General features: G+C 32.0%; 1 long non-coding RNA gene across 1 annotated transcript in view; it reads right to left on the bottom strand.

The window, feature by feature from the left end:
• The window catches only part of LOC132413949 (uncharacterized), a 160,248-nt gene extending 146,150 nt beyond the window's left edge, over positions 1-14,098 (bottom strand). Inside the window, exon 1 of the long non-coding RNA XR_009516851.1 lies at positions 13,985-14,098. This is a non-coding gene — a long non-coding RNA (uncharacterized lncRNA). The remainder of the gene's footprint in view (positions 1-13,984) is intronic.
• Positions 14,099-14,335: the final 237 nt, after the last annotated feature.

Here is a 14,335-nt window from a genome sequence, read left to right as displayed (position 1 = left end):
ACCATAAGTTTGTTTTCTATGTCTGATACAGAATAATTCTTAAAAGCACCCTCTTTTACTCTCAAAATTGCCTTATATGATCATTCTATTTATGAGGCTTCCTAAGTCAGGAGCATTTTTAGGGGCTTTGGTTATGGTATCATAGGCTATCTGTGTTTGCTAATCAGTCTTACCTGAAGAAAAAGGAACTTTCTCTTATCTTCATGGCGAGAAATACTTTTACAACTTTGAGCAAGGCACCCATTGAAATTAGGCTCCTATCCTCTCATAGAGAGGAAAGGATAGGGCAGTCTTCCTTGATGATTACATACCAAAAAGATGACTCCCAGGTGCTTGAGAAAGATGGTCCTGGGTTATAAAACTGGCAGGTAACTTAAGAGATATTTAAGAAATTGTGATATATAGTTATAGATACTATTCACCTTTAAAAGAAAAAAGGAGATCGTGCCATTTGCAACAATATGAATGAACCTGGTAGGCATTATGCTAAATGAAACAAGCCAGATACAGAAAGATAAAGAACTACAGGATCTCACTTATATTTGGAATCTAAAAATGTTGAATACAGAAGCAGAGAATAGAATGGTGGTTACCAGAGACAGGGAGGTGGGGGAAATGGGGAGATGTTGGTCAAAGGGTACAAAGTTGCAGTTTTGCAGGATGAAAACATGTCTAATGTACAACATATATTACATATCTAATGTACATATCTAATGTACAACACATATCTACATATCTAATGTACAACATGATGACTACAGTTAATAATACTGTATTATATACTGGACATTTGATAAGATAGATTTCCTGTGCTCTCACACACACACACACACACAAAGGTGAGGATATAATATGTTAATTAGCTTGACTGTATGACTATAACAATTGTTTCATTATGCACATGTATATCAAATCATCATGTGGTACATTTGAAATATATACAATTTTTATTTTAAAGAGAAAAAAGAAAGAAACCAGGTAGAACATAAAGGAAGTATGATACATGACCCTTGCCATTGAGGTATTTACTGTATAATCAGAGTGAAAGGAAGAATGCTTACTGATGATCAAAGACACATGGACTGTGGTATAAATTGTAAATTATAAAGTAGAAAATTAGAGTAATTACAAGATTTTTTGTCTTTTCAATAGTAAACTGGATGTCACTGGAAAAAAAAAGATTTATATTCCAAAAGGGACAGAGAAAAAATTTACAAGTTTAAGTTTTCCATAGTAAATGATCTAAGAAAACAGAGAAGGAGCTCTGTGGTCAGGCTATCTGGATATTATAAGGGCAGGTGTGAGAGGGAAGTCAGGAGGGTACAGAAGGAAAGAAGTCTGTCTAAAGTTTAGTTAAGGTGAGGGAAATATTAAGGCAGTTTTGGTGCATATATGCTCTTTTTTTCAATCAACATTTTACACAGTAATAATGTAATATTAACAGACACAGCACTTGTGTCTTTGAAAACCTTTACTAATTGCCTTGTGGTGGTCCTTGTATCCATGAATAAAATACCCATTAGTTTCCTTCTTCCTTTTTCTCCCTTCCTTCCTCTCTTTCTTTTCTTTCATAGTCAACCATCAAAAATACTAACTAAATTAAATACATTATAGTGAGTGTGCTTGCTTGGGCTTGTAAAGTGGTAGAGGCAATATGCTATTTATTTTAAAAGGTTTCAAGAGAATTTACTGTGGATAACTATTGCCAATAACACAAAAATTTGAATAAAATTCACACAAATAACTTTTTTAGACACTTCGCAAACTCCTATAAGGGAAAATGAACTCTTTGGATAAAATGACAGAAATTCCTTGAAATCAAATAGACTCTTTAGGAATGATTATTTCTGTGATTTGAAAATTATCTCATGGATTTTAACAAGTAGATTAATTTTTTTTCAGCACACACTTCACTATAGTTTTATATACAAAAACTAAGCAACTTTTGCTTTTCCCAAACAGTTCATAAAGGAAAAGTAAATTTTATTAACATTCTAGTTTAATTCTTTACACATATATGAAACAACTTCATCATTGAATGAATGAATGGGAATATTGAAATGTCAGACACAAGCATATCACACAAATAATAGTAAGTAATTCTGTGCTTTTCTCAGACTAAAATATGAACATCTGCTCTCAGCTTCTCTCAGCAGGATTAAAATCTCTTCTTAGCACTATCTCACTCCAGCTTTTTTTCACCTCAGGAGGCCATAAATGCCTCCACAAAACTGTGAGCTTCTGGAGCAGGAGAGGACTTGAGGCTGTATTATATGTACAGTTTTTACAGAGCTTTGTGGTTCAGTTGAAGTTCAGAAAGACTTTAGTGAAGAAAAATTTGGAAAGATGTCAGAGACTGTAAAGTCAGAATGAGATCAACCACACAGGATAAGCCAGAAGTATATCTATTCCTCCTATTCAATATCTAATCACAGTTGAACATCCAAACTTAAGCCTGAATATTTTGGTTTGTGTTCTCAGGGTTGCAACATGGGGCCTTTATTTTAGAGATATCATAGCTTAGACATTCTCAGTGTGATTTTCTATTGATAAGTGGCTTGTGAAAAGTAATTTTCTGATGAAAGAAAAAAACCTTCAAAATCCGCTCTTATGCAATCATAAGAGCTAAGGCTCTTTTATCAGAATGACACATCCAAGGATTCAGTGGACAAAGAAAGAGAAGTAACCAATCCAAGGAAGCCCTTATATATTACAAGGCAGGATATTTAAGTATTTGCTCCCATTGTACGTGGCAAGCCATACATATGGTAGAATTCAGTTCTTTAAAGCCATTGCTTGGCTCTTGCTGGGTAAATGGGAAAAAAAACCATGCTTGTATTGAAGAATATTGTGGAGTGTAAGTTCATCCTGTGAACAAGCATGGCAGCTGGAGCATGGGAAAGGTGTTCAGTGTTTTTTCAGTGTCTATTGTCCTCATTGCGTTTGTGTTCTCTCCACCCCTTTGATTAAATGTGCAGCTCTTTTATTTTCCCCATTCACTGGGTTATCTCCCCAAATTTGCATCTTTATAAAGTGGGACCTAGTCTTTTTGATCATTTGCTTCAGTGAGGATAGGTACTAAATTCTTGTAGATTCAACTATTTCTTTCTAGTAAATTTAATTTATCAGCATGTAAAAAGCTATTGTGATTGGCTGATAAATAAAAGGTTTTGACTCTTTATATAAACAAAATGTTTGGAATCATATTATATATCACATATTTTAATCATTATATTTATATATTATAGTATACTATTAATATAGTATATGTGTATGAAAATCTCATAATGTGAGTAGCATTCCTTTTTCACAGCTCTTTGTTCAAAAATGAAGTAATCCTAACAATCATTTAGAAATAAAAGCAGAATGGAGTATTTTGTTTCTGTTTTTTTTGTTTGTTTGTTTTGTTTTTGTTAACATGTTATGAAGCCAAGTCAAGTAGTTCACTATACCCGATCTACCAATATAAAAAGATTTTGATAAATATAATACATTAGGAAAGCTATCAAGTGATTACTATTCCCATTCAGAAATAAATGCATAAATTATTTAATATATACCACAAACATTAGAGAATATCATACATCATATATAATGATTTTGAACCACTCTATCTGCTAACCAAAATTGAAAATATACATGAAATTGGCTCCATTTCCTAGCTTCCACAGACCACAAAATCTACTTAGTGATCATATTAAATATCTGCATTCTATTTCTGAAACATCCAATATTGTGTTTATTTACTTTCTCCCTTGCATAGTAGGCAAACGAATTCTAATTTGCATGGAGTTTTCATCCAGGGTCATAGCCTTTGATTTCTTATTAAAATATTTCATGTTACTAACAATTAGTTGCTAATAAAAATTATTTACTTGAATTATCTACAGTTCCAATACCCTGCATTTTTTGTCACAAAAACAATTCTAAGAGTGAATCACCAAACCTGTATAATTTTTTTTTATTTCTATGGATCCTTACTGTTCAAATGCATGTATAATATGAATTAACACTGTAGTGTTTTTTCCTAAATATTTCCTCAAATATATCTTTTGTTCTGAAAGGGATTTAAATCTTATCTTGAAATAGATAGATTAAAATCTCACAATAGGAAAATAGATGATAGGTATTCCAGTTTAAAGAGGAACTATGGACACATTTATATCAGATTTACTAAAAAATAAAAACAAAATCATCCCAGAAGCCATCATCTCTTTATCGAATTAAATCCCTTTAAAATGCATCCATAATTATATAATGGTTTGAGTTAAACAGAATTTAGTTTTTGTAATCTTAACTATACGAAGAATCTTAAAGGCTGACTAGCACATCATTTATTAGCATCATACTCATTGGTAAATTCACTACTTTCTACCTAACATCAGGAAAAAATACAAAGATATCTGCTTTTATCACATGTATATAAAAGTCTGTTCAAGATTCTAGCCAATGTAATAAGGTAAGAAAAGAAACAAAAATTATATAAATTGTACAGAAAGAAGTAAAACACTCTCTTTATCTGCATCATCAATTGTATAGAAAAACCTAAGGAGTTCACAAATATTTGACAAAGCTAATCCATGAATTTGACATGAGAACAGGACATAAGGTCAATAGAAATCCATCAATTGTATAACTATATACTAGAAATGAAAAATTAGAAAATATTTTTAAAAGCCCTATTCACAATATTATTAAAATTGATATAGGAATAAATTTAAGAGAAGATGTGTAAAATCTGCATAATGGAAAATATTAAATATTCCAAATGGGGTTTAAATAAGTCCTAAATAAAGGGAGAAATATACTGTAATTATGGATTGGAGGACTAAATATTGTTATGATGACAATCCTCTGAAAAATTTTTTATAGATGTAGTGCAATATCATCAATATCCTAATAGGCTTTTTTGAATAAATTAAAAATATTACTTTAACGTTTATAGGAAAAGGTAATGATCTAGAAGAGCCAAAATTTTTGTTTTAAATGAAGATCAAATTTGAAGGACTTACACATATTGATTTCAGGAATTATTGTAAAGCTACAGTAATCAAGGCAGTGTGGTATCGGCATAAGGATAAACACATAGATCAATGGGATGGACTAGAGCGTACAAAGAGAGACCCTGACTTATGTAGTCTATTGATTTTCAAAAATTCACTGAAGTAATTGCATGAAGAAAAGAAGCACTGGGAATGTTTTGTATAAATATATGTATTCCTGTAAACTACCTCCCAAATATTTTGGATATGTAGGTCCAAGTTAAGGCCCCCAAATTTGGATTTTTTACTTCCCAGGGATACTCATAAAAACAAAAACAAAACCTTTTTTTGCGGGATGTGGATCAGGGAGACAATAAACTAAGCCTTAGTCAAAATAATGACCGTGGTGAGTGACACTGGGCAAAGAAGGTAGGAAAATGCCATGTCCTGATGACAGTGTATGAGATGCCTTGTGGGTTATTCCTACTATCCTTTATCTCTCATTCCATCCCAACCCCAAGCACAACTAAAACATTCACAAATATACTCCTACTAGACACGTTGCGAGCAGTTTTAGACTTTTCCATAGCCTGATTGCAGAAACTGGGCTTCGAGTTGTTCCCTGTTTCACCTTTTTATGTTCCTTAGACAGTTGAAGTTAGTCTCTCATCTTCCTGGTTCCACATTCATCCCATTAGAGTTTATCTCTACATATCAACTCCTGTCTAGATTAGGGCAATAGTGTCCTTATACATATAAACCGATCCTTCTCAAAAATGTTACAGATCATGTTACTCTCCTCCAAATCCTTCAAAGGCTTTTATCTCAGTCAAGCTAAAATACAAAGTGCTTACACTGAACCAGAAAACCATCTGATCTGCCCCCACTCCCTGCTTCCAAGACCCTACCACACTGTTCTCTCTCCTTCACCCATACTAAACTTTCTGTTACTCTTCCAACTTCCACAGCATGTTTTACTAATGATTCCCTCTGGAATGTTCTCGTAGATATTGAGGACGGCACTGCTGCATGAAACACTCCAGAATTTCTTAAGTTTCTACTTAGATATGCTTTTCCTGAGCCACACTATCTAAAATAATCTTACCTGGAACTGGCTGCATAATTTGTGGAGCCCTGAGCAAAATGAAATATGTTGTCCTGTGTTCAAAAATGGTTAAGAACTTTAAAACAGTAAAAGCAGAGCATTAAGGCAAACACAGGGTCCTTCTGAATGCAGGGCCCTTGTGACTGAACAGGTCAAATGACCATGAAACTGGTTATACCCTCACCCCATCCCTTTTATTTCTAGCCTCTTAATTTGCTTTAGTCTTATTCACATCCCCTAGTGGCATATGGTGTGTCATTTATGTATTTATTATCAATTTATCCCCAGTTGGAAGACCGAAGAAATAATTTTTCTACTGCCACATTCATTATGCCTAAGAGTAGTGGACAATCAGAAAATAGTTGCAGATTGAATAATTGAACTGAGAAGAAAAAACTTCTAAATCACACATTTGCATTACTGTTGCTTCCTATACTATCATTATTGGGAAAATTCATGATGGAAAGAGATTATTTTTAAGGATTAATTATAATTTAATGTAAAACATAGTAGCTTATCTTTCTTCATAATTATGGTTAAAACAATATTTTAATAATAAAGTAGCTGAAAATTATTTTGTTTAAAAGCTCTGTCTCACTTTATTTAGAAATCTGAAAGTACACAGTTATAAAAGATTTAAAATGTCTTCCACTGACATTCAAAGGTAAAGTTTCAGGTTAGGTTTTATTTCAACTTTAAAAATTCAAAAGATGTGAGTACTGCAAGATAGTGTAAAGTGACGCATTCAATTCCCATTGACTCCAATCTTACAGATCATAGCTGTAGGGCATTTTTATTAACTTTGCTTGAATACATCTCTTCTGTTGGTTTTAGTTTTTGTGAAAGTTTCTAATTTCATAAGAAAGTAAACCTTTTAGTATTAAAGTGAGTAGACTATATGATTTCTATCAGTCCCTTAGGTAATATATTTCTCAGGTTTTTGAATAATTATGACCTTGAAGATGAGGATAAACCAGACAAAATCTACAGGGATTTAAAGCTTTTTGAGTTTTACACCCTTGGTCTGGCAGGATGTCCCCATGGCAAATCTGCTTGCAGTTTGAATGAAGATAAAACATGTCCTACGTTAGAGAGCGATGCCGCTGCTCTTCTCATACAAGTAACAATGAAATAATAGCATAATTTCAATTATTATGACTATTTTATCATATACATTTTAATATAGTAAATTTATATTTATTATGCAATATAAAATTCATAAAATTTTATAAATTCATTAATTTTATGTGTATTATATCAATTAGAATGTCTGTTATATATATTCTAATATCTGTAGAAATTTTTAAGGAGCAGACAGGTAGAAAAATGGTTACCTTACACACACATATCTATAGATGTATGTATATATATGAATATATATGTGTGTGTGTGTGTATATATATATATATATACATAAGGCACATAAATTTGTTTCAAAATCTCAATTTGTTGAAGCATAAATATGATGTGGTCTTATTTTTTCCAGTAACTGTTATCAACCATGCTCTGTCGAACAACTTTTTTTTCCTGATAAATGGTCTCCTTTATTGATAGCTCAACCTGCTTCCAATAGCTGCCTATATAATGTTGATTATTAAGATATTTTAGTTTATGGTAATATTTTTAGTTTTAGTTTTTAGTAATATGGTAAGAGACTTAGTGTCTCTTTAAAATGTCAACATAATATCTTAATCCCTCTTACTCTTCCCATGAAGGCTGGATATATATGGTCCCGATAGCTCTGAGTGGGATAAAGGAGACATATTATGCTGTATCATTGCGCCCTTGGTCTTTGTGGATCTCATTTGTTCTGAAATAAAAATGTATTTGTTTACTGGTTTTTCTAGCATAACTACCTATAATCATCTGTTGATTTGCTGATTCTTTGTATATCACTGGCCTGGGATTTGTTTTCTCTATATGACAGGCATACAAAATCTAGCTCTCTCATAAGGATGCGTTGCTGACTTCTGGAGGGTCTGGGGAAGCCTCCACGCACAGGTGCTAGTGCAGGAAGTGTGTCCAGAGCTTAGCTACTTATGGACATGTGTGGTCATTTCCATTCCATTTGGAATTCAACCTCTCCTTACCTGGTATATGACCCTCTCAGATAAGACCATTGAATACCAATAAACCTACACTCATGTCCATATAACTCTCTCAGAAAAACTATATATCTCTCACCCACCGAACACCTACAATGCAGGCAGCTCCACTAGGACAATCTCTCTTAGCTCAGTTCTCTGTCTTCCTCATTTTTCCACATTTCAGCATTTTTCAGACCAATGATCAACACCAGCATCTTGATCTTATATTTTTTGATATCCTACTAATTGTATTTCTTTAAACCTGTCATGGAGAATGTAATCATTTGTTCTTAATATAATGCTGGCACCACTATAATCCCTTTACTTTTAACACAAAACAGCATAAGATGTCTCAAGTGTTTTTATTTATCTTCACCTGTTAAAAGCATGGCAGTTCCACTTACCTGGTGATTTCATTCAGAATTAAGCATAACAAATTCATAAAATATGGGAAAATTTTAAATGGTAATAAAAGTAATGAATACTCTCAAATAAACTTTTGTTATAAGCAACTACAGAGTACAAGTAGTTATGTAATAAATTATACAAAAAAATCTTATTGAAAATCAAATCCAATATCATAATTTCTTAAGTAAGAAACCCAAGTCCAATGCAAGACAAAGATACGTCACTGTAATCTTAAGTTTGGAGGGCAGTCCTCTAGATCCTCGTGTCAGTTGAGCAAAGAGAAAAGATATATTCCTTAGACTGCTGTTCATTACCCTGCCTCTCCTATTTAATTTTTCACTTAATTTCTTTTTATTTTATCTCTGATTACAAATCCAAGTGATATCATTTCAATGTTACTTAACAGTTGAAAAATGTATTAGTTTAAGCATAAGAAAAATACGTCGTTTTTAGAGAGTATGGTTATTATCACTGAGAACTGCATCTTGGTAAGTCAATATGGTGTTAACTACCTAAAACTAATCAGATAAACTAAGAACAGTTACTTAAATGGCTCTTATTTATGGGCTAACAGTTTACACAATCTAAATGCATTTAAAAAAAACTGTTGACAATTTAATAATATGTAAAAGACTTAGCATTTACATAGACTCATACATGGAAGCAGCTAAAATAAATATTAAGCTTCTAAATATTTATGATATTGGTTAATGATTTTCTATACATATAATCAGATCACTCTGTCTTTCACTATGTTTTTAATAAATACAGTTATTTTCTTGTGTATAGATTTTGTAACTTGACCCATCTACTTTTAACCATAGGTCCACACTGACTGAAGTAACACCTTGCTTCAAATTTATGGCAGTGGGATAGAATAGTTTTGGCATGTTCACGTACCCCTATTTAAAATGTTAAGTCATAAGATCTCTAGATACATTTAAATTAAAAATTGTAAGCTCACTTTTCACTGAGTGCCAATTATATATCTGAAATTATAATAGGAATTGTAACAATTATTTTTAAAAGGTAAAAATTCAAATTAAGTGTTTATCTAAGTGAAAAATATTCAAACACAGCTGTTGATTCAAATATTATTTTGATGTAAAAAATGCTACGAGAATCAAATAGCATTTGTTAATTATTAATAAACTGATTTTATGCATTCATATATATAAATTTTAAGCTCCTTTATTCTGTAAAAGTAATGTTAAGAATGATCACAGAAAGAAAATATAATTTAATTATCATACATAATTTATAAATTATACTTTCTGTAGCCATTAAAGTATTCTCTGAGTGTTTTTCTTTCCCCCCAGAGCATAGAAACAAAAAAAGGGACTTTCTAATTAGTCTTTAAGTAAGCAGAATTTAAATGGAATGTTCATATTACTCCCTGAAGATTCTAATTAATTAGGTCCTGCCCTCTAATGGATTATTCCTATAATGCATGGGAAAAGAGACAAATAAAAATAAAATTATAAAACTTGACTAGATGTAGGATAATTGAAGGGAATTCAATCAGCAGTTTAAAAATTATATTTAGAGTCTTATTGAAACAAGGCTTAAACAACACACTAGAGTGTATAATTGTGTTTAAAATTCTTTAGGTTTTCTCTGGACACACTTCTGAAAGGGTGTCTCATTATAATGTGCAAGCACAGAATTCATCTGGAAATTAAAATCAGAAATTATTTATTTTGAGACATTGTCACCGATTAACATAAAAATATAAATTTCAGTTAAATATGTCATATAATTATTTTGGACAATTAAGAAGGGCAAATTGGAACATATACTAATTAAATTTTAATTAGACATTTTTGCATGATCAGGAAAATTCAAACTAAAGTTTCATATAGCTGTTGTTATTGTAAGATATTTTTCCTCCTGCTTTTTAGTTTGATTGTAATGATTATATTCACCTTTATAAACAAAACAAAACAACAAAAAACATTATAGTTAAAGTCAAGGACCTATTATACATGAAGGAAACAATGAGTCTAATGGAATGCCATTTTAAAATTGAGTTTTATTATTTTGCTCTCTGAGCATAATATCTCTAGGTAAAGAATAAAAGGAAACATAAAAAAAGATCATTGAGATACATTGTTAATAATAGACTGTGATTATACACATTAACCAGAAAATGAGCCTTTCCTATTACTGCAACAATATAGGTCAAAATTCAACTCAAACTAAAATTAATAAGAAATCATGAAGGAAATTAGGAAGCTATTTATAATTAATTAAAAAAAACAATAAACCAACACTTATAGGATGCAGCAAAATTAGTGCTCAGAGGGAAATTTATATCTGAAAATGCCTCTGTTAAAAAAGGAGAAAGGTCTTAAATCAGTAACCAAAACTTCTGCCTTAGAAAACTTGGGGGGGAGGGGGAAATAGAGAAAACTAAATCCAAAGGAAGATAAGATTTAATGAACTTAAAATAATTTGAATAGATGAAAAATTTGAGTACTAATATTCTTAGAAATTAAATGAAATACAGGAATGATTTGTCTAGTGCAAATCTTAGTATAAATCTTGCACTCATAATTATTCATTATTATAGGTTGTCAATGCAAGAAAAATTGAACTTATAACATAGTGTTTGGTGAATGACTTGCTAGAGCTTTCCCCTGGCCTCCAATGGAGAATGTCAGAAAGTGCCATCCATTGGTCACTGAATGTTGCCCCCAAGACAGACCAGACACTGAGAACTGGCACATTCTAAGCATTTAGAAATGTCATTTATTAACAAGCTATAAGCTTCAAAATAACAACATCAATTGGTATATAATCGACAGCCCAGACTAAATCATTTAGTGAGAGCCTGACTGAAGACAATATCCTATTATATATCTTTTGCCTGCAGAGAGTTGAGAAGGTAATGCCAAATTACTAGAGCTACCATAATTAATGTCCTCCTTAGTTTGTGTTCAGAAGAATGGCTCTGGGTATGTAAAGCTCCATGTCTCAGTCAAAATTTTGGTAATAAAATATCCAATAACAGAAAATTTGAGAGGCTTAAAGATATAGAAGGTTTTAAAATAATAAAAAAATTAATAATTTTGATGGGAAAGTGCTTGTGCATATTTTGTATTTTATGTACTTAAAATGTGTATATGAAGTTAGGCCTGTTTAGAGTAACAACATTATGAGTAATTTGGAATTTGTAATAGATTAATAAGTGTAAGATTATCTTAAGCTGAAATCTTACAGTGTTTATTCCCAACATATTGAAATATGTGAAGAGGCTTAATGGTTCTCTTATTTGCAAGGTTATTTTATTAAATTTTATAGCAGTATTTAGTACTTAGGAGATTTTCTTTATTGTCAGAAAATTGAAATACTTAAAATGGAATTGAGTTAATGAATGTAGTTTTAAATACTTTTAAGATATTTAACTCGATATTTAAATGGGACTAAGCACTCTTTAAAGAGCTTTTAAACTTAATGATTAAATAAGTTTAGGTTTATAAAAACAAAAATAATTTTGTAAGCTTAATTTTGAAAAAAAGCTTTAGCTTTCCACTGCCCTTTGGTGTCTTTAGCTTTGGGAAGGAAGGAATATTTTGTGTCATCCCCTAAATATCATGATTTTACATCTTATAGCACTGAAAGTGAGAGGATCACTGTTATACTGCTCACCACAAAATGATTCTAAGATGCTGATCACCAAGGCAAATGTTAGTCGAGTAGTAATGTCTTATTCTAGTCTCTGTGGTTTCAACTGCTGTGTTTCTCTCCAACTTCAAATATTTTAAAAGTTTTCCTTATTTAGGAAGTTTTGCCTGATCAAGCCTAAAGTATAATTACGTGCTGTGAAAAACACTATATCAAAATAGAAAGAGAGAAAATCAAAGTTAATGGCCTTCAAATTCAGTATTCTGTCTCAAATAATTAACAAGAGCATCATACATCTGAGGACATGGGAGACTATCAAAGAATCAAAATAAATCAAACTGATAAAAAGACAACCAATTTTCAAATTGTTCCAAAATATATCATTACTTATAACAGGAACGACTCTGGAAATCTTCAGAATTTTGAAATCCTAATAAAAGATCCTTTACAAAATCTAGCGATTTTCTTATTGGAAACATACTAGAAGAGCTTATTGGAATGCAATTTGTCTTTAGTTGTACTTGTGTCTCTAAATCCAAATGATTCCTTTTTGTCCAGTGCAGGTCACGAAATTGAGCTTTTGGTAGTTACTAGGGCAAGCAAAGCTATACCAAATAGATTTCCTTTTCTTACATGTCTTTGCTCTTCTGAATTTGTCAAGGATCTTGGTATTCTAACCAATTATATGCAATTCAGCTTTTACAAAAACTGTTTCTACACTCTTTATCTGATCAAAAGCTTTTAAATTATTTTTTACTAGTGAATATTTTCAGTTATAATATTTTGTGGTTTGGGAATTTGTCATCATTTGACACACAAATTAATCTACATACCATCTCCTCCTTTGAAAGGGTAGCTCATGATTTTTGAAAGTGTAATTATCACAAAGTTAATACTAGGGTTAAACCCCCATAGTTTAACCCCCATAGTTAAACCCATAGTTTAACCCTGGAAAGTCATCCCCACTGTATTTAATATTATATCAATTGATATATTTGACCAGAGTATTATGCAAAACTCTAAATTCTTCATTTTATAAATTGACTTATCATAGTTAGAATTTTCTCTTACCTAACAATGATACTTCTACTTCTGCAGTGTTCTTAAAGTATTAACTATATCAGTACTAATTGTACAGTGCTAAGAAAATCGATTTCAGGCAGGATATACTGAGCCAAATATCCATTTAATATGCATAACTACTGAAATTCCAGAATCACCTTTCCAACATTATAATAACTATAATAACTGGCTTTGGGAGCAGGGATTGATCTGACTCTGTGGCAAAGCCCTGGCTGGAATTGTAGAAGCACTTAATATGTAGGATACATCATAGGAATCACCTGCATGACTCCATATAGAGTAAATGCCCTAAAGAAAACTTTTTCTCAAATGAAACGTACTTACTAGTGTTGAAATAAATTTCTCCTGCCCAGGCTCCCATATCAGCAAACCAAACTTTTGTGTTCCAATAAATGCTGTGCTTGAACAGAAACACAGTATATTCAGTCATCCAGTCCCCAAACGCCAAGCTAACTCTGGGCTTTACACTTATAGTGTAGTCCCAACCAATCAGATTTTTTTTTCTTCCTTGTTCCATACTCTTTATCCTATAAAAGAAACCTTCTGTCTTATTTTGCAGTGCTGTTTAAGAAGTGTTTAATAAAGTTTGTTTGTATTCCCTAAATAGTCTTTATTAATTATTCCTTAACAGTTTTTGGTCAAGAGGGTGGGATCCTAAGCCTACTGCTAATGGTCTGCAGGAGGATACTCACAGGCAAGGCGCCTTCTGAACGCTTTGAGTTCACTCTTCCTCTCAGTGTCACTCTCGTATTTGAGCTCCTCTCCCTTGCATGCAGCTCTCCGATCCAAACAAATGTTGTTTAAAAAAGATTGTTCCCGGAATGGTTCTGGGCCCCCATGAGATTTTCAAAGTAGTTATAGTGGGAGTCTGCAGTGGGTGGCAGCCATTTAGGGATTCAAGAAGTAGGAATTCCAGTGTCCACAACAGGTGACAGCAGTTAGGGGACTCACAAATCCTCGAGACAAGTCCATGCATAAATCAATGGGGGACTTGGGGAAATAAGTCAAAAAATGTGAATTGTTTTGACCATCAAAATCAAAAT

This window comes from Delphinus delphis, chromosome 18 (genome assembly GCF_949987515.2).
Source record: "Delphinus delphis chromosome 18, mDelDel1.2, whole genome shotgun sequence".
Lineage (NCBI taxonomy): Eukaryota > Metazoa > Chordata > Mammalia > Artiodactyla > Delphinidae > Delphinus > Delphinus delphis.
The sequence above is the reverse complement of the archived record's forward strand: the minus strand, read 5'-3'. Positions and strand labels throughout refer to the sequence as shown.